At 40.8% G+C, this 20,428-nt stretch overlaps 1 long non-coding RNA gene across 1 annotated transcript in view; it reads right to left on the bottom strand.

Annotated features, from left to right (window-relative positions):
* Positions 1-13,907: 13,907 nt before the first annotated feature.
* Positions 13,908-20,428, bottom strand: part of LOC134476293 (uncharacterized) — a 95,374-nt gene continuing 88,853 nt past the window's right edge. The window contains exon 4 of the long non-coding RNA XR_010047869.1: positions 13,908-14,329. This is a non-coding gene — a long non-coding RNA (uncharacterized LOC134476293). The remainder of the gene's footprint in view (positions 14,330-20,428) is intronic.

Raw genomic sequence — 20,428 nt, 5'->3', positions numbered from 1 at the left:
ATTAAGATTCATTCATCCATTCAGCACCTCCTAAGCAGCTGTTCTGCCCATGGCACTTTTTTGGGTACAGCAAGGATGACTGCAGATGTCTGGATTCCAGTGAGGAAAAGATACTGCTTCATACTCGATTCCCCTTCAATCAAATCTCGAGAAACTGGGGAGAGAAATGCAGAAGTGAGGTAGGTAAGAAGTCCATGTAAGGCACTGAGTGAATTAGGTCTTAGATAATCAGTGTAGCTGTATCCTCCTGCCATCATGATAGTTTAGGGATTGACACCTGGATTAAATTTCTCCTTTCTGTAGCCCACACTGTTTGCCAATAGGGCAAAAGGTTTCTTGTATATTGACTAAGGTTAAGTACAGACTTAAGTGCTGTTTATAGTCATCTCATGAACATAAAGCCAATGTTAAGGCAAAGCCGAACTGTGAAAGGGAGAGAGAGAGAGATAGAGAGAAAGAGAAGACAGAGAGACAGAGAGACAGAGACTACATCTTGGTGATACCTTGAATTAAAACCTACCTCAAAACCTTCCCTTTACATAAACTCACATACTCTGTATGTTGAACCAGTTTGAGTTGGATCTTCTGATGCTTTTCATGTAAAGAAATTAATATATGCAAAGCATTTAGTGTAGGAACTGCCATAAAATAATAGAAACATAAATGTTACTTATAATTACATAGAAGGAAGTGGCATGCTGTAAAATATACCAGTCTCTGAAAACTGTGTGTTCCTATTGGGATGTACAGGAGCACAGGAAGAGGATAGTATATGATAAAAATGATCAGTTCCTGCCCAACTCAGCCAGCCTAGGTGCAAAGAATGAAACCTTCCAACACATCACCAAGTCATTGAGAAGTCGCCTGGAGTCCCGTCATCACCATTGAGTGTAATTAATTTTGCAACCGAGGACATGATAGAAGGTTCCTGCTTACGTTACACTTAGGTAAAGGTCCACCTCACAGGTCTCCTTCTCCCAATTCCTGTTGGACCTCAAGTTTCCTACAGGCCTAAAGCCTTAGCCTAAACCCAGCATAACAAGTTTAGAGTTTGAGAACTCTGATTTCTTTCCAGTTGTCTCACCCATGTATCTAGTAAGGTTCATCTTTTGCATGCAGGTGGACCATTTTCCCATGGTGAGCCCATTAAGCCAAGGTAGCTAGGGTTAAGGATACCACTGTGCAAAAAAATAGCTCTCCTCTGTGATTGTGGGCTACGTATCTATTTTCAAATCCTCAGATTAACTCTTGGTTTTCTGAACTGTTACTTGTCAAAATAAGCAGTTTTCAAAACAAAACACCCTCCACAACTACCATCACTGGGAATTCCTCAAGAGGAGGGAGAAGTGATTTAGGGTCTCTGCTCACCTCTCTACCTTCAACAGTTGATGTTTGCCACTCGAATTGTTCCTGAGCTTCCTGATGACACCCCACAGATAGCATCTCACTTCTGGTCCCTCTTCTAGGAAAATTTCTCCCTTCCAAGTCCTTCCTAATAGAAAATTCTGGTGATACTCGCCATTGTTTGTAAAGATTTTTACAAAACAAAATGATCTGAAATGTTTGTACTTCATCAATGGTTTAATAGGTCTGCCAAGGCTACTTCTTTGCAGAAAGACTGGATACAGAGACTTTGGCAATAGGAATTACATTATATATTACTCATGTCTACGTTCCTAGTTCGTAATTCAAGGTCTGCCACACAGTAGAATCCTAAATAACTAGAAAGCCAGATAGGTAGGAGAATGGGTGGATGAATGAGTTAATAGACAATAGATTAGCGAGTTTGTCACCCCCCAGAATTCCCTCCTGAGCCAAGCCCTTGGATCTAGAAAAGAGTAACAAACATTGGTATTTACAGTACAGCTTAAAAGATCTTTTCATAGACTTGTTCTTATTGACCATTCCCCCTAAATCATAATGTAGTTATTATTTGCTTTATTGGTGAGGAAACAAAATTAAGAAAAATTAAATAAGTTGCCTAAGTAGCTGGCTAGCTCCTGCTCCATCGGAGGCTTAAAATCAAGTCCAAACCTTAAGAGCCAGATTGCTTCTACCAATAAGTTAAAGAGAGAGTGGAAAGCCTCTGAATTCTTGAAATGACATTGAACTTTTCATAGAAATAAATTTTTATTGTTGAGATTAAGAATCTTATGGTAACATAAAAGAATGCAAAGAAAAATGAATACAAGAATAGAATGAGTTATTGCAGAAAAAATATACATTTGTATTTAATGTGATTTTACTGTTTTTTAATAAACCACCAACCTTGTAACAATTAGGTTGTAGTTACAGGCATTTGGAGAAGGGTGTTTTGAATTAACAGCTAAATTTCTTTGTGAAGCATTTTATTGGCAGGCACATTTGGAGGAAATCAGCCCCAGGGGAGAACCATTTGCCATTCACTTCTCTCTGCTGAACAGATGACTTAGCCACAAGGCTTTCCTCCTCTTCTTTTTCTCTAGCCTTTGGTATTCCAGCCACACTTCCTTAGGCCACCAAGATTGTGCACAAAATGTCTCAGGTTAGCAAGAGACCTCGGGGAACAGGTAAGATGAGTCTTCATCCGTCCAGGAATTCCTCTTCCCCCCAAATAAGATCAAATTCTGCTTCAGCACTGAACATCTTTGAGTCAGCATAGAGAGATGGTAGAAGCCAAAATCAAACTTTTTTAGCTCTTCACTAGCTCTGGAATCCGAAAGGTTCTACAGTCTCTCTGAATTTCAGCAATCTCATCATGTAAATTTCAGGACTACAATAAAGACTTTATAATCATAAATAATGCATTGTAGAGGCCTTAATGCTTAATAAATTACACTCCCTCTCTCCTTCCTTCCATTGTAGGGACTCTTAGAATATTGCGGGAACATTTTCCTTTGTAGCTTTCTACTTCTGCTTTCTCTGGTCACAAGGAGCAAGTCTTTCTCATGCTCACCTTTCAGATAATGAAAAATAATTTCTTCTGCCACATTATCTTTTCTTTCACACTAAGCAGCCTTAGCTCTTGGGTTCGTCTTCACATAGTATGGTTTGTTGTGCACTTAGTAGCTTGGTCTCCCTGATATGCCTACTCTGCTTTGGCAATGATCTTTTGATAATGTCATTCTTCTAATCAAAAAGTCAGTTATGAATGTATTGGGGTTTGTCCTTCATGTTTATTCTTTTCTTTTTCCTCCCTGTGTGTCTTTGACTCATTTACTCCCTCATGTGGGACATGGAAGGCCATATTGTTAGATTCAGATCAGACACAAAAGAAGATATAGAGAGGAAGGTGGGGCTCTGGATGTCCCTGAAATGACTGTCCATACATGAGTAATTTCTCCCTGTATCCTTAGACCATCAACCCTCCCTACTTTTAAGAAAGGGAACCGTATGTCCCACTTGTCTTCAGATGATGATGTTAAGGATAATTTTACTTCTCTGAGGACTCCAGAGGTCCCAGACCATGTGCACACGATCTTTGGATGACCAAGGATCTGGGTTTGTTGACGTCAATGAACCTTAATTCATCATAACTGTCAGGACTTACTGTCAGGAGAGGCCAGTAGTTGAGGCATCAGCCGCCATGGGTCCTTCTCATTCCCCTGCCAATTATTAATGCATTTGTCAAAAGCCACGGCTGTGTTCCAAATGATAAATAGGGGTTTAAATCTTTAATGTATATCCAATGCATCTGAATACATAAAGAGATTTGCAATAAACTGGAGGCAGATTTTTGAGATTTCAGCAACTCCTGCTCTAATATCTAATTTATTTATTACTGGAAAATCAAAGAATCCAAATACTTAATGCCTAAGAAGTGTCTAGGCCAGGATTTTAAATATGTAGACTTAAAAAGAGAGTTATGGGGAGAGGTGTCTATTTGGCAGCAACTCAAGTCTACACGTTCAGAGCCAGGCTTGAAGAGGTCAGGTCTGGCTGTTAGAAGGCAGGATGTTTGTATAGTCCTAGTTTGCATCAAAAGTGAGTCACTTCAGGTGAGCAGTAAGAGGTAAATGGGGACAGGACAGGTCAGGCAGTGAGTACACAGACTATGTTCCTCTCACCACTTTCTTCTCAGAGCCAGGATTTGGAGGCTGGATTGGTACTCCATGCTAGCATTCAGGAGGCTGCAGACTGGAGACCTCCCTAGTCAAAAATGTTGTCTCACAAACTCAGAAGATCAAGACTGCAACCTTTGTTCAACACCTTTTGGATCATTTGGAAAGTGAGTACTCTTCTGAGTTTTGGAAGCGCTCTGCTAGTACACATGGAACATTGGAACTGAAAAAGCTTTTGTTTCGGGGTAGAAGGAACAGAATTGTCTCTGTTGGTTTCTACCTTGGGGCACAGGCTGAAAGGGAGAGAATGGCTGCCTATATTGTAGGATTTATCAGGTGACTCCAAGTCATGGAGTCCAAAGTACCTCTCACTCCCTGGGCTGCATGCCATATGGAAATTACTTATTTAAAATACCATATGTCATTTTATAACTAGCCCCCTTTCATAAGAATAAGATATCTTTCTAAGTGAGCTAACAGATGCTTCTTTAAGGAATCTTTGAGTTCTTCCTCTTTAATCAATACTTTATATATGTCCTAACAATTGCTCCTTACTTAAAATCCAAACCCCTGAGGCAATGTATTTCTCTCCTTTTTTCTCAGTGAGAATATCAAGATGAAGCTTCTCAGAGTGACTTTCCCCAAGCCATGGGGCTTGGCTATTAACCATTTTCATGGACCATGCTAGTGGTGATGCCCTGAAAAATCCTGGGTCCCAACTGAAGAAGAGCAAACTTGGGGTAAGAGAAATAACTTTAGACATACTTAAAGTTTACAGTTTCTAAAACTCACCAACTATGAGACCTTAGACAAGTCATTTTTCCTCTCTATGTCTGTTTCCCATTTGGAAAATAGGAAGAGTCGTCCCTTATTTTCTGGAGTTGCTATGGATGATCAAATGAAATAGGAGATTCCACACAGGTTTAGTATTTATAGCTGGGCTCAGTAAGAGACTACTCAATCCCATGCAGGCTCGAGACACCAATTCTGCTAAAGAAGCTGGGAGTGAGGCACAACGAAAGGGCATGAGGAAACTGTCAGTGGGATGAGGACTCGTCGTCCATTTTTGTGGTTACTACAAGGCCAGATGCCATTGTCCTAACATCTAGAACGAAGTAGATTGCTGAGAAAACAGCCTGCTTTGCTTCTTCCCCAGCTGGGTAAAATCCAACACCCTACTTCACGATGTCCAAGGAAGAACAAATACAAATGCTCTCATCTTCCCTGAACCATTGATTATGTTTGTCTTATGAAAAATTCTATTGCTGTCTTTATGGCAAACTGTAAAAAAGTATTTTCGTTTTTCCTTTATCCAAGAATAACTCAATCCTCCTGTGATGACCACAATCAAAGCTGAAAATAATTTTGTTTTCCTCTTCTGAGGTCTTCGGAAACAAATTTTCTTTCATAATAAAGGAAGGCAGCATAGGGCTCGTTTCTGAAAGACAGCAGACACGGGGATGTGAAGTCACGGCTTCAGGAGTCAGATCTGGTTCTGGCCAGAAGTTTCCCTCCAACCTGTGCTCCAGATGGCACGCAAAGCACTTCAAAAGCCATTTGTGACACTTTTCCCAGCAGACATTGGCCATACCATAGGAGAAGGCTGAGCATGGATTTACTGCACTTAAAAGCAAGAAAAGGTAAAACATCCATGCAGAAGAAATCTAGAGCTTCAGTAGGTAGCAGAGGCACGGAGGACTTCCTGGAAGTGAGGCAGATCTGTGCAGAAGGAGAGGAGGCCAAATATGCCTTTCTTACTCCAACTCAGCTGCAAGGTTCTGTCCTGGACCCCTAACCCGGAACATGAGATCACACTTGTACTTCCCCAAGCCAGAAAACGAGTCACCCAATATCCCAGGGTTCCACAAGTTTTCAGATGTCAAGTCCTCCTTATTCTCTTGGAGTTCTCTTGAATTTATCTTCATCGGTTGGCACTGTAGCTGCCTTTACACAAGCACTGCCATGTCACCCTCCCTTACACTATTCCAGGAGTCCTCAAGGCTCACTGCTTCACCTTGAATCCTCCGTTCCTCTCCCCATCACCAGGGCTATCTAACATTTGAGCTCCCTGCTAAAATCCTCCAGTGCCCCTCAATTACCCACTAAGTCCCAGTTTCTTTGACTGATGGAAAAGACTGTTCACTAGCCAGCCTGTGCTTCTCTCTGGGCATTTTCCTCCCATCACATCAGCACCTTCCAGACTCTCTCAACTATTGAGATTTGAATAGTGACTTTACTGACTGGTACATGGTGTTGTCTTTCCCTAAAATTCTGTTTCTTTCCTGTCTGGCTGATAAACTCCATATTCTTTCCAAAGCTAACACCCCTTTCCTTGAGAAATCATCATAGGTCTTCTTCTTTATGCATTCCTCAGGCTGCTCTGTCTGTTTTTGTGTATACTATATAGTGATCTTGTCTATTTAGCTACTGCCTCCATATTTGTGATCCCTTGTGAGCAATGCAAACTTGGCACATGGTAGGAGTGAGGTAAAGAAAGAAAGAATGAAAAGGAGAAAAGGATGGAGAGAGGAACAGAAGGAGAGAAGAAGGAAGAAAAGAACAAATGAAAGAAGGAAGGAAGGAAGGAAGGAAGGATTTGCTCAACCCACAAAGACATCTTTTCTTTGCTACTCAAAGAGCTTTCCATTTAGAGATGTAAAATATAAACTTGCATGGAATCCTGGACCTTTAAAGAACAATAAAGAAGAATAAACAAGACTGTATGTGTTTGTGCAAACACAAATGCTTGCACACATGAGCTATGTGGTTTGCAAGTGGAGAAACTGGCATTAACCAAAAATAAAGTCTAGATAGTGAGGGAGAATTAGTCCATTGTGTTACTTTTATAAAAATGAGGCCAGATTATTACTGACATATTTCTTAACATTTTAATGCTAATTTTCAAGGCAAAGCAGTTGAAAGAACTGTACAGTGAACATCCATATACACAACTTAGGTTTTATCATTAATGTTTCACAATATTTGCTTTGTTGTGTACTTATGCCTGTCACCTATTTCCCCTTCATGGATAAGTTTAAAGTATCTTTGATGCATTTCAAAAAATAAGTTCCAGGCATTAGTAGTTTTCATTCCTTAACCTTTGGCACGCATATCATGTGAGCCGTAGATTTCTGTGTACCCACTTCTTTCTCCAAAGCATAGATCAGTTAGGACCAAAAGCTTTGCAAATGTCAAAAGTTAAATACTAAATAAAAAGACATGATAATAAGAGAGAGGAAAAAAAGTTTATCAAGAATCTGACTAAATGAAATGACAGCAAATGAATTTTTTAAAAATACTCAAACTTTCTAGAAACCAAACATCATGTTTGAAATATTGTTCCAAAATCTTGTAGCAAGTCTAACAAGGATGCGTTTTTCCAAGTTTCAAGATGTATCTGGAAATTGGTCATAGGAATATCTGTATGAAGGACCCTTGGTAATATAGGAAACAAAGTATGATACTGTTTCAGGACTTAGAAACTAATGCTTACGGTTCAAATCTAGCTGCTATCAAATACTAGCTGTGTGAACTGGGGAGGAAGTATTCAAACACATTAAAACTCAGTTCCTTTATCTGTAAAATGAAGAGCTCTCACAGTACCTTCCCGTCTTGCTTATTTTGTGACTCTAATCGTCTGATGCACTTGAATCACTTAATAGAGCGCTGGACACTGAGGAAGCACTCAATAATTGTAGTCATTATGACAGAAGTAAACAGCAGTGCTTCAGGGGAGAGTGAGATTTAACACTAAAGCACGGTTTTATAAAAGCTTCTCTGTGGGTGGACAGAAGTGATATCATCCAAGAACACTGTTCTCTTTTCATTTAATTTAGTACAATGAAAAAGCTAGAAAAGCCCTTGAGGGATACAGGAAATGTAACTGATCACTTACCCCCAAAATGATCTCTGTTTTTTTATAGCAGAATACAGATCAGTTAGATCTAGCAGACTGCCACATCTGTCTATTAGCTCAGATAAAATTTGGAATAATGTACCCAGTCTCAAAATACAAATCATACTAATTTTAAACTAGTCATATAATTTCATTCCCACTAGGTAGTGACTGCTCTGGAAATAAGGCTTAAACAGTACTGTGCTGGAAGATGATGCAAAAAAATCTGATGGAAAAGGAGCTTTCCAAAAGAAAGATCTATTCTTCACTTCCAGATGTTATTCTATGAGAATGTAATGCACGGCACGGCATCAGCTACTTTGTGACCATGAGAAGAAAATCAAGAAAATGCAGAGAAACTGATCCAAAGCCTTTCCCCCTAACATCTTGCTCTGTGAGATTAAAGAATATTTTGAAGTTATTTTAGATGGACCTTTGATGATATTAATCTGAAAGCACTCTTAAGTAAGCATAAAACAAAAAGCAATTATTGCTCTTTAGCTTTATTTATTTATGGTACTGGGGGTAAGCCTAGGGCCTTTGTACTGAGATACATCCCCAGTCCTTATTTATCTTTTAGTCTGAGACAGGGTCTTAGTTAGCTAAGCTGCCCAGGCTGGCCTTAATTTTGCTATTCTCTGCCTCAGCCTCCTGGAGTGAGGGATTGTAGGTGTGTACCACCATACCTGATTGCTATTTTTTTTTTTATTTAAGAGGAAAAAGAGAAAAACACAAAACAAACCAAAGCGGTGTAAGGGTACACGCAATACAGAACTACAAAACAAAACAAAACAAAAAACCATAACAGTAAGAAATTACCTGCTAGAAGATTACACACTATTTTCTTGAAAATAGTTCCTCAAATCACAGTATCAAAGAACACAAGGTGGACATTCAAACAGGGAGACTGCAAACAGCTGTGTTCAATGTTCCAAAAACATTGATAAAGTCAGCTATTTAACACCCCCAAACACACTTGCTGTTATATCCGTTAGAGCTCTTTTTCTTTTTTTTTTTTTTCCCTCTCTTTTTTACAACAAAATTTACACATCTTGGATTTTATTACTCCTTAGTGCTTATTACTTTCTTTGGGGGGGGGGAAGAATACAGTCAAATATGGCAAAACAAAGCTGTCAGTCAATACCAAGGATAGACATAGCACATGGTGTAGAACAGAGTACAAGTTTATCAACAATGGTTATCTGATTGCTATTTATTAACTTCCTCCAGCTTGTTTAATAGCAGCTAACAGGCAGATAGAGTTTTAAGTGGATTCATTTCACATGCAGACAATCCATCAAAAGTAGCCACTAGCCATACTCTCAGGACTAAAGTCTTGAGCAGATCATAGCAGGGGCCTCCTGCAGCACATGCACAAGCCCTGCCCACTGAACTCTGCAAATGCTTTGCCAAACACATCATCCAAAAGCCCATTACTGGAGAATTCATTTAGAGAAATTCATCATCTGTCAAAGGTGTGGCACAGAAAAATGTGCATTAGTGTCTACAAGAGGCTCTTGTAATGAAAGCGCTAGCATTTGTGGCAGGTGGGTAAGTCAAGGCTACAGTTGAAGATTCTTATTTGAAATTGTTTCAATTGTTTGAATTGTCTCAGATTTTAGACTTTTTCAGGCAGACTTTAAAAAGATCTGGAACCAAGATCATGTTGGTCCTTGAAAAGTTGAATTTCAGAGCATTTCACGTTTGGGGGTTTGGGGTCAAGTATGCTCAACTTGCATATATACAGTTCAGGACTCTGTGGGTTCAGGCTCTTGAATGTTCCTCCATGGACAAAGGGAATTACTATACATACATCAAAACACAACTATATTCTCTTAGTTGCTAGGAAGGCAATTTCTCCTAGAAACTCATCTTCATTCAAATAAAATAAATGAATGTCTGAAACACCTGCTGTGGGTAGAGATTGGCCAGGCTAGGTTTTCTTTCTGTGGCTTATGGGGCAAGAAGAGAGCCCAGCATGGGGAAAAGTGACCTGCATATTGGTGGTAGAGGTGGCCGAGCCCTTTGGCTGTGTGCTCAGAGCCCGTGCCCCTCTCTGAAGCTTTCCTCTGTGTGGTGCATCATGAAGACATATTGTTCTGGAGGGCGTCCTGAAGGACTCTAGCATATTGTACTCATTTAGGCATAGAGAAAAGGGGAGACATTTCAGACACTCTCCTAATCAAGCTCTTGCAGAAAACGTGCAAGGGGCTGACAGAGCCCAGAGAAGACATGTTTCTTCCAGGGAAGTCACAGCCCCGAGGAGGAGCTGACTGTCTTGCAAGAGGAGTCAGGATCAGCAGCCTCAAAAAGGAGCAAGGGCATTCCGAGCCGAGAATAACAAATGGATTTGGGCCTTGTCAGGCCATGGCCTTCACGGATTTCCCGATTACTGGGCCGCGGTGCCTGACCCTGCCTGATGACCATGGTAAATGCAGTTAGAGTCACCCTTATCACCACAGCTTGTATTTCTACTGGGTTATCTAAGGACAGAGACAGAGAGCTCACTCAGATAAGGGCCTGTGTGCATCCCACCCATCCTGTCAATTACCCCTCCGCTGATTTGCATGCCTTCTCCTTTGCAGTATAGCTGGGCTGGCAGAGGGGCCTCTTCGTTTTAGAGGTATCTATTGTGCTGTCAGCCTTGGTTTACAACACAATAAGCTTACAGACACTTAGAATTAATGAGTTCCTCACTAGTGTTCGCAAACACATTAAAAATGAGCAGGTAGCAAATTATCTGTGGATCCCAATAATCTGCACTTATGTAAATACCCAGTTTTAGTAGACTAGAATTGTTTAAAAGTCCCTCATCATTTGTCAGGTGGTATGTCAGCTTAATGGGCCCCTGTGCTCGTTTATGGGTCACCATATCCCACTAACCAGTATAAATTGTCTGCTGGCTCCCTGTGCTTCCAGAAACCCACTGAAGCCTAAGAACGTGGCTCCAAAACCATACCCAGGTTGCAGTCTGGGTGTCTGAACCCCTGGTTGTTGTAGAATCCACTTTTTCCAAAAGTACATCCCCATGAAAGACACAAATATGGGAAAAAATAAGCATGGGTTTCGTGTGAGTCTTTCTTCCTCTTGTTCGCTGTGTAGTTTCAGGCAAGGTGCGTAATTCTGAGCCCCAGTTTCCTCATCTGCAAATGGACATAATAACAGCAGTTTTGCCATGAAGATTAAATGAAACAGAGTAACAGCAAATTTATCCAGCTCACTACCCTGACGGACCAAAGCATTTCTATACAAACTCCACAGAGTCTCTTGATAAACTCACTTCACAGAGGAAAGTACTCTTGGGTAACTCCATTTGAAAATGAGAAACTGAGGCCCTCAGAGGTGAAATCATTTGTTTAAATTCACATAGCCTGACAGCGATGGCCCTGGGATTCAGACCCAGGCACTTGGTCTCCCTAGATTTTGCTCTTTTAAGTACTGTGCCATAGTGACTGGCATGGTCCCAGGAGAGAAGTTAGTGCTTCGCTGCAGGGAATGAGAGAAGTGAATCCATGTGCCCATGCCTTCAGGAAACACCGGACTGTCAGAGAGATAAAACACATAAGCCCTTGGTTAGTATTATCACTATGGTAATCTTATTAATTCTTATTGCTGCATAACCAATCGTGACAAGTTTAGTGGCTTGAAGCAGCACCTGTTTATGATCTCACAGTGTCCATGGATCAGCAGTCCAAGCGTGGCTCGGTCAAGTCCTCTGTTCAGGGTCTCACAAAGCTGTCTTCCTTTCTAGGCTCGAGGTCCTCTTCCTGCTTACATAGTTGTTGGCAAAAATTGGTTCCTCTCTCCTGGAAGACTGAGGCCTTCAGCCCTTCAGCCTGCCCACGGTTCTGGATACACTTTTCCTACACAGTTCACACTGTGGCAGCTCACTTCTGCAGACCCTGCAGGGCCAACTCTTTCTTAAAACCATTTCATAAAAGGTGACGTGGTCAAAGAATAGAGATTACATGGGAGCCTGACTCATTGGGGTCACACAGGGTATCTCTGTTGTGCAGTTTATTGTCAAAGTCAAACACTTTTTTAAGAGTGAAAGGATGCTACTGTTTATACTGGGACAAGGCATAAATCAGGGCAGTCTTGACCAAAATGGGATCTATGTATATCCTAGATATAAGAAGCATAAGAATCTTACTATGAGGCTCATGAGGACGGAGTACAACTTTGAGCAGATGGATCTGAAAGTACTTCTCTGAGTAGGTGACTTTCCCACCAGGCTCTGAAGTATAGGTTAAATTTCTCTACCTAGAAGTGAAATGCAGGCATGAGACTATTGCAGGCAGAGGGAGCAGTTTATAGAGAGGTAATGGGGCAGGTGCTTGGAAAGGCGTGTGGATATAGGGTCAACCTTGCTCTGTGCTGCTTGGCTGGGGCTTTGGCCATCAGGGTCTGAGTGGTGGCCATGCTCAAGCTTCCCTAGAGATGCAGAAGTAGGAAGAGTCCTCATCACAGGGTATTTAAGGCCAAGGGACTAACATCGCACTATTGGGCTGTTTTCCTGACTACAGAACTTGGGTTATTTCGTGAATGTGGCAATGTAGCCGAATTTCTGGTTGTTCAAGGCTTTGTAGCAAAACCTTCCATCTGTAGAGGGTAGAGACTGACTGCAGGACTAGGAAATGCACATTTGTTCCAGCAATGGACCCGGGTCTGCGCTGTGTATGCTGACATGACATAGTGCAGAAACCGAGTGCTAGCTGATAGGGGATTCTGTGCTGAAAGTTAGCTGGAACGTAAAGGAAGTGTGGAGGGTTTGGAAAACATTGATCATTGCAGCCTGGGTGGGTCCACGCAAACCTTCTATGCTCGTCTATTTTAGTTTGAGTTTTTTAAAAAACAAAAACATGAAGTAAACAAAGAGAACTTACCAATAACTTTCAAATTAAATACATATGTCAAGTTTTATGTCCATTTTGACAAGAACAAAAATGTACACAGCAGCCACCGAGTGCCAAGCACTGGACCAATTATCTATACAGGGCAAGTTGGTGAAGAAAATACTATCATCCCCATTTTATAGATCAGGACACTGAGGCTAAGATACATATAATGGCAAATTCTGTAATCCTGTCTTCTGTGTAGGATGCCTTTATTGGCTGAGCAAAATACTGCAGGTTTGTATAGTCCTTGGATATAGACGAATATACGAATTCTTCAAACTGGCGTGGGGATGATAAAAACCAGACACAGAAGGTTGGTCTCCTTTGGGAAAAGTGAGATCAGAAATGGATTATAAAGCCATATACACGTGCAGAAGCAACCCAGAACAAAAAGGAAGAAGCATGACACAATGTCAAATTTGATAAAGCTGGTGGTCGAGAATGCAGCATTAGTTATAGTGTTTACAACACACTTCAGAATGTTTGAAATATGCATAATAAAAAATAAAATTAAACAGATGAAATGCACAAAGGCCTTGGAGATAAGTTACGGTTGTGATTGCCAACATTAATTCTGCCCAGGAAATGTCAGTGGGTGAATCTCTCCCCACAGCAGCCACAGAACATGCATTATGAGTACGCGTTCTAAAGTGACTGCGATCTATCTCTGGAGCTGGGTGCTGGCCAGTAAATTTACAGCTAAACAATAGAAAGTTTATAGCTCAACAGTGCAAGTCACGTTAGAGCTGTGGTCATTAGGAGCAGTGCCGGTCAGGGCCTAAAGGACTACGGGAGGAGGAGAAACCGTCCTCAGCTGGAGGAGCCTGGTCTCTGGAGCCATACAGGCCTGGAGGGTGAGATGCTCTGGGAGATAATGACACATGGAGATGCTTCCTGCATATCAGAACTCTGCTGCAAAGTGCTCTGAACACACTGTTCCATTAGCTCCTCAAAACTACCTATGACGCGACATAAATTGTATTCATTTTAGAGATAAAGGGAACTGAGGGTCAGAAAGATTAAGTAACCTGCTCAAGATATACAGCAGGAAGCGGAGGCACTGGGATTCTCATCTAGATCTGTTTTATTTTAAACCCACTGTTCATTTCATGCCATCAAAATCCCACCCTATGGGAGTTCTTTCCACCTGAGTCTTTCAGGCCGCAGATCTCGTTCTTGTAGGCTTGGTTCAGGCAGAGTGTAAGGTACCGCCTTACGAGACAGCCAGGGACTCATTGGCAGATGTCAAAAGCCAGGAAGGAGTTGGAGCTTCTTTGCAAAGGTAGCAGGTGGGAGGGTTTCACTAATTTTTCCTGGCTAAGTCTAGCAAGAAATAACGTTCCTCATTCTTAGGAGAGAGACTACAGAATGGAAAGAAAAAACTGCTGGTGGTCACAGGTAACAGACACATGGTCCTCCTGAGAAGGTCCCACCACTGGAGCAACTTCCACAGGCAGCAAGTCCCGCTGGCCTTCAGGGCAAGGTAGCCATTTGGCCTGTAGTATAAAAAACAGAACAGGAAAGTACATTTGAAGGGGAAGAGCAGGTGTTCTATTTTCTGTTGTTGAGATACAGCACTGGACACCTAAAAATTAAAGGAGGAAAGGTTTGTTTTGGCTCAGAGTCTGTAGAGGTTTCATTTCACAGTCAGTGACTCCAAGGTAGGGTGGCATGGCAGAGGGGAACTATTCACAGCATGGTGGGGGAAGAAGAAAAAGAGCAAAGGAAGGAGCAGGGAAAAGATAAACTCTTCCAGACCACACCCCCACGGGCCCACCTGCTCTGATCAGAGCCCAGGTCAGCAAAAAAAAAGCACCAGTGGATTAATTCACTAATGAGGCTCATGTCCCCCTGATCCAGTCACCTCCAGGAAGTCCCACCCATGAGCACATCAGGCTTTGGGGGACAGCTAGCTGTGAACCCTAACAGGGTGGTACTGAGGGTGGTTCTAAAGGTCTCAGAAGGAGGAGGGGGTTTCCAGGGGCCTGGGGCAAGTGGTTTTCCCAGCAAGGAGCAAATAGCAGGATGGAGGGGGCAGGCTTCCTCGTGCTCCAAACAACTTCAGTTGCAGCCACGTTCAGTTTGGGATCCCTCCCCTCCACAAACAGCAGATTTTTCATAAAAAGGGACTGTTAGTTTTACTTCTTTCCCAAAAGGAATTTCCCAGTGGAAAAATGAAAAGATCAATGGTGTGGCAGACACTTAGGCACGTAAATTCACTCCAAAGAAAGAGTTAAAGTGCTTTCTAATATAAATTGGTTTTCGGTATTTCAGTGCCAATATAATTAGATTGTAACAAGCAAAGCCCTGTAACATAACACAGCGAAAATTTGAAAATTTGATTCTGCCTGGCAAACAACCAAGTCCCCGCGTGTGCGCAAACCTGACATTAATAAGCTACAAGAGATTACATGATTTAGAAAAGAAGCACTTGGTGTTACCAAATCAAATAATAGATGTCTAGGCTATAATTAGGAGAATTGGGACTCAACAATGAAGTCATAATACTGTAATTTAGCTATGAGTAACAGAGCCACAGAGTCCCATTAGGAGGTGGGATAGTGTCTCAGTGGTGTACAGCTCCCAGTGGGGTGGCCGCTCCAGCACGTGACACACAGCCACCTGTTGACACTGGGATGCCACATGGTGGACCCTGGTTCTGTGTGGCTACATGGGATCTTCATACTTCAGACACATGGCTTTAAAGATGCAGCTCCCTGGGGACTGCTGAGAGGGGCAGAGCTGCTGCCAGGGCCACGTGGGAAAATTGGTGCCCCTCCATGCTTTCCGCGCTCAAGCAGGACGCGTTAAACGCACAAAAACATAAACAAAGCAAAACAAACACTGTGAAAAGTAAAAAGAGAATGGAGTGAGTCCAGCAACATCATTTATGGTCCCTGAGCTGCAGGGGATTGTCAGGTTGGGTGAGTGTATTTTTCCTTTGAAAGAGTTTCTACTTGAGTAGGCAGAGCTTTATTCAACCACCTCCTGGCAGAGTAACACAATCTGAGCTCTTAGGTCATAAAATCATGTAATTTCACATTGAAAAGCAATCCTAGCAGACCTCCTTAACCTAGGGTCCCCTAAGGGGTCTGTGGATAGAAGTGAATTTCAATATAATTGGTTTTCTTTGGAATCCTACGTATTTTATTTTATGCATTTCAAAACATTCTGAGAAGGGATCTGCAGCAGATGCTGGAAGTACCCCTCCACATATCCCTCCAACCTTTACACATGTCTCAGCTGGCTTCCAGCGCCAGCCTCTGGGTCTCTGGGCTTGAGAATTCTGCTCCGCCAACTATGCAGCATGGTCGGGATACCCATGCAGCAGGCTGGAGTTTTAAGACTTCAGGAGAAGGTGTTGACCCCAGCCCCCTTGGCCATCCCTGGGAAAATTCTGAGACAGGGTTTTGTATCATGTCCAGATTGCCCTGTTGGATAAAGCTTTCATGTACTTCAGTGACTTCTTTTCTCCCCGACTTGCCTATGAATATTTTCTGGACCTCTCAAGTAAATTACTTGCACTTAGGGATGGCTTCTGGGAAAGCTCAAGTGAAGATACAGCCCATAGATCAATCAGCTGCCAAAGGGATCCATGGAAATAAAAGGTTAAGAAACTTTGCGAAGTGTGTCTCTCCTCCTTCGAGTCACCATTTCCAGGCCAACCAAAGTGGGGCACAGAGAGATAAGCACCTTGCTCTACAAAAGAAAGTTAGGAGTATGATATTCACTTTCCTTTCAGCGATTGATTCCTTTATGATCGGATTTGCTAATGTGTTCATTTCACACATCCTACTCTTTCAACCTGATTTATCTCCTTATTCCTTTCCAAATTCCTTCAGTTGCCACGGGTCTTGCACTGCTTGAAATCACATTTCTCTTCTACACGGAAGGTATCTGGCAGGACCTTCACTCTGTGTGACCCTTTCCTGCTGCAGCTCCTCCTAAACCTGAGCCACAACAAAGTCGGGGACAAGGTCACCCGAGAATATGCTCTATCCACTCCAAGATTCCAGTGTAGGACTTAGCAAAGAGGTGGAAATTCATGTCTATACAAATATTTTGTTCATATTCATGTCATTGGTTTATAAAGGACTTTTTTTGTAATACAGCTTTTATTTTTACACGGCTTTTATTTTTCTTCTTCTTGAGGCAGGGTCTCCCTATGTAGTTCAAACTGGCTTTGAACTCACCATCCTCCTGCTTCAGCTTCCAGATGCTGATAGTGCATGTGTGAGCCACCACCCATATCTTAAACAAATTTTAGAAATGCTACAAAATAAAAGTTGTGAGACTAAAAATATTAGGCAGACGGGAAATAAAGATAAAATTGTAACAGGAAGTCAGGAGTAAATTTACATAGAAGTAACACACAACCATTATAATATTAGTAACAGTAATATAACTATTTATGTAGATTATTTTGTTAACCCCTCACAAGCATCTTAGGGAGTCAACAGTCGTTTAAATTACCTTCTTGTCTCTCAGACAAACTCACTGTAAGGGAAGACAGGCTTATTGTGGTTCACATTTTCAGTCCGTAGTCCACGGGCTGCAAGGCACAAGAGCACATTGGAGGAGCAGAGCAGAAGAAAAACCTGTTTGTGTCACTGTGCCCAGAAAGCAGAGAGAGAAGAGAAGAACCAGGGAGGGAGAAAAGCCTTTCCTAACCATGCCCCTAGTAGAACCCTCTTACCAGGACCTAACAGCAGGTCAGCTGTAGCACCCCCATAATTCAGTCACCTTCCAGAAGACCTGCCTCTGAGCTCCAAAGGCTCTTTGGAGACATTCAAATCTAAACCGTAACTGTGTTACTATTTTTATATGAGAGGCTTGCAGAGAAAAGTTCAGTATCTTTCCTCAAGACGTCAAGTTACCTCTAATTTTATTTCTCTCTCTTCTCATAAAATATGCTTCATTTTCCTTCTCTCCAAGTCAAAGAATTAATCTCAGTTTGCTGTTAGTACTACAATCTGATTAAACTGTGATTACCTTGTTTTAAATGACTTTTTAAATCTTCTTAACTAATATGGACCTCTACATTTTATTCATTCTGACATAGGAAATAAAGCAAACATTTTCTCAGTTGTTACAAGTTTATCGGCTCCACAAAGTGGATTTTCCACATTTTCATAAAGGTGCATCTAAGAGAATCAGGACTTCTGGCCAGGAGGCAAGTGTTAGAAAAGGAACCGCACCTAACTAGATAGTTTAAAGTATGGGCACTGATGACCATGGACCCGTACAATAGCTTGTCCTCGTGAACCTCAACATGACAGGGAGGAAGAGAAGAGATGTTGCTCCTCTGTTCCAAAACTTTCACACAATCATCATTCAAAAGGATTAAGGTTTAGTTTTATGGAGTTTCCAGTCTACATTTTTAACTAATCTAATTCTATGTTTAAATAACTTTACCCGGTAGTTCCACTTATCTGATGTTTCATATTCTAAAAATATAATACTGTACGCTACAATACGGCATATCTAAGCATCTGGGGACATTTTGACATTTACCTGTTTTATTTCAGTGTATTGTTATAATTGTTCCATTTGATGGTTATTGTTATCAGTTTCTTACTGTGCCTGATTCATAAATTACACTTCATCACAGGCATTTACATACAGGGAAGGGAAGGGTATGTATAGAGTTCAGTGGTGTCTGAGGTTGTAGATATTCCCTGGAGGATCTTAGACTGTATCTCCCACGTCCAAGGAGGCCTACTGTACTGTTTCATTTTCGTATGTGAAGATATCACGTAAGAATCTTACCAATTACTTCCTTCCTTCACTTTGTACACTGCTCATAAGTATGTTAAAATCACTTTTGGAAGTTAATTTTAATTTTCAGTGTCACTGGAATAAGAGTCTTCTGGATCATGGGAGTACTATATTCATCTGTGGATTAACGCTCTGATATTCATAGCTGATTGTACTGTGAGCAGGTGGATGTGTACTCTAGGCTGTGTTTTTGGAGAGCATATCTCTCACAGCTGATTGTCCCCTGTGTCTTGCTTCTAGAATGTTTTGAAGTAAGAAGTTTCACTGTGCCACACTTCTCTATCATAATATCATTGCCGTGCAGTCAGCCAACCATGGGCTGAAATCTCTGAAACCCTGAATCAAATAAACCATTTCCTCCTTTAAGGTGTATATGTCAGGCATTTTGTCCCAGAAATGGGAAAGTTGATTAACACAGCTTTCCCAAGATCTATTACTAGTATTACTTTAAACAATTATGAACTGAAAGTAAGAAAAATTAATATTATTTTTACCTGTATTTATTCTTTGTGTCATACTTTTTTCCTTATATAAAGTCAGGTTCAGACTTACATTATTTCCTTCAGCTATAAAACTTCTTTAGTGAGGAAGATGTGTTAGTGATCAATTCTCACATATTTTGTTCATTAGAGAGTATTTTTGTTTCTCCTTTACTCTTGAAATTTTACTGGATATAGAATTCCACATTGGTAGAGTTTGTGTGTGTATGTGTGTGTATATGTGTGTGTTTTTCTTTATTTTAAAGAGAATAAAATATTTAAAGAGAATAAAACCAAACAGAATAAAGCCAACCAAAACAGAATAATGAAAGTGATACAGGATTTCAAAACGAGATAACAGGAAATCAACAATGGCTACCATAATGTTTCTTTTTTCTTCAAAATAGCTGTCCATACCATCAGATATAATAAAATCAAACAAATCAAAATATAATAAAACCAATCAAAATAAAAAAAAGGAAACCATTACAAGACTTCAAACCCAGATAATAGAAAATCAACAATGGCTGCCACAATACATCCTTTTATTTATTTTTAATACATCCTTTTATCATCTAAATAGTTGCCGATACTTTTGGTTTTTTTGTTAAGTGCTTAACTCCACTCTCTTCCTTATGTGGTTTAGGATGAAAAGTCATCTGTAATTCTTTCCTTGTTCCAGTATAAGTAACAATCTCTCCCTTCCTCATGTCTTTAAAGATTTTCTGTCTTGTTTTGTTATGTTATGTTTTGTTTTAGTTTGGTGTTTCTGTTCATGTTTTCTTCCTTGACTGGCATCTCTAGGGGTAGGTTCTTTGTATTTTTCGATGCCATTTGAGCTTCCTGGGTATGTGCTTTAGTCTCTGTCTTAATTTTGGAAAATTTTCAGCCAGTGTTACCTCAAACATTTCCTGGGCTCTATTCCTCTTTCCTTGTCTGATTTTCCAATTATACACATTATAACTTTCCAAATTATTGGGTGATTCTTGAATGTTTTTGTTCTTTTCTTCTTTCATTTTACTCTTCACATTTCATTTTCCAAAGTTTCTACTGGTTTCAATAAAGTTCACTGATTATTTCTTTGTCTGTGTCCAGTCTGCCTAAAATTCATCAAAGGCATTCTTTATTTCTGTTACAGTGTTTTTGATTTCTACTATTTCCTTTTGATTTTTTTCTTAGTATTTCCATCTCCCTGTTCACATGATTCATCCATTTTTGCATGTTGTCTGCTCTTTCACATATTAATCATAGTTATTTTACATGCCGCATCTGATAATTAAAACATCTGTGTTATATCTTGTCTGGTTCTCATGCTTGTTCTGTCTCTTCAGAGTTTTG

Source organism: Cavia porcellus, unplaced genomic scaffold, assembly GCF_034190915.1.
Source record: "Cavia porcellus strain 051 isolate PalLab524CR breed Dunkin Hartley unplaced genomic scaffold, mCavPor4.1 scaffold_6, whole genome shotgun sequence".
In the NCBI taxonomy this organism is placed as follows: domain Eukaryota; kingdom Metazoa; phylum Chordata; class Mammalia; order Rodentia; family Caviidae; genus Cavia; species Cavia porcellus.
Note: the sequence above shows the minus strand (reverse complement) of the source record. Positions and strands in the feature narration are given on the sequence as shown.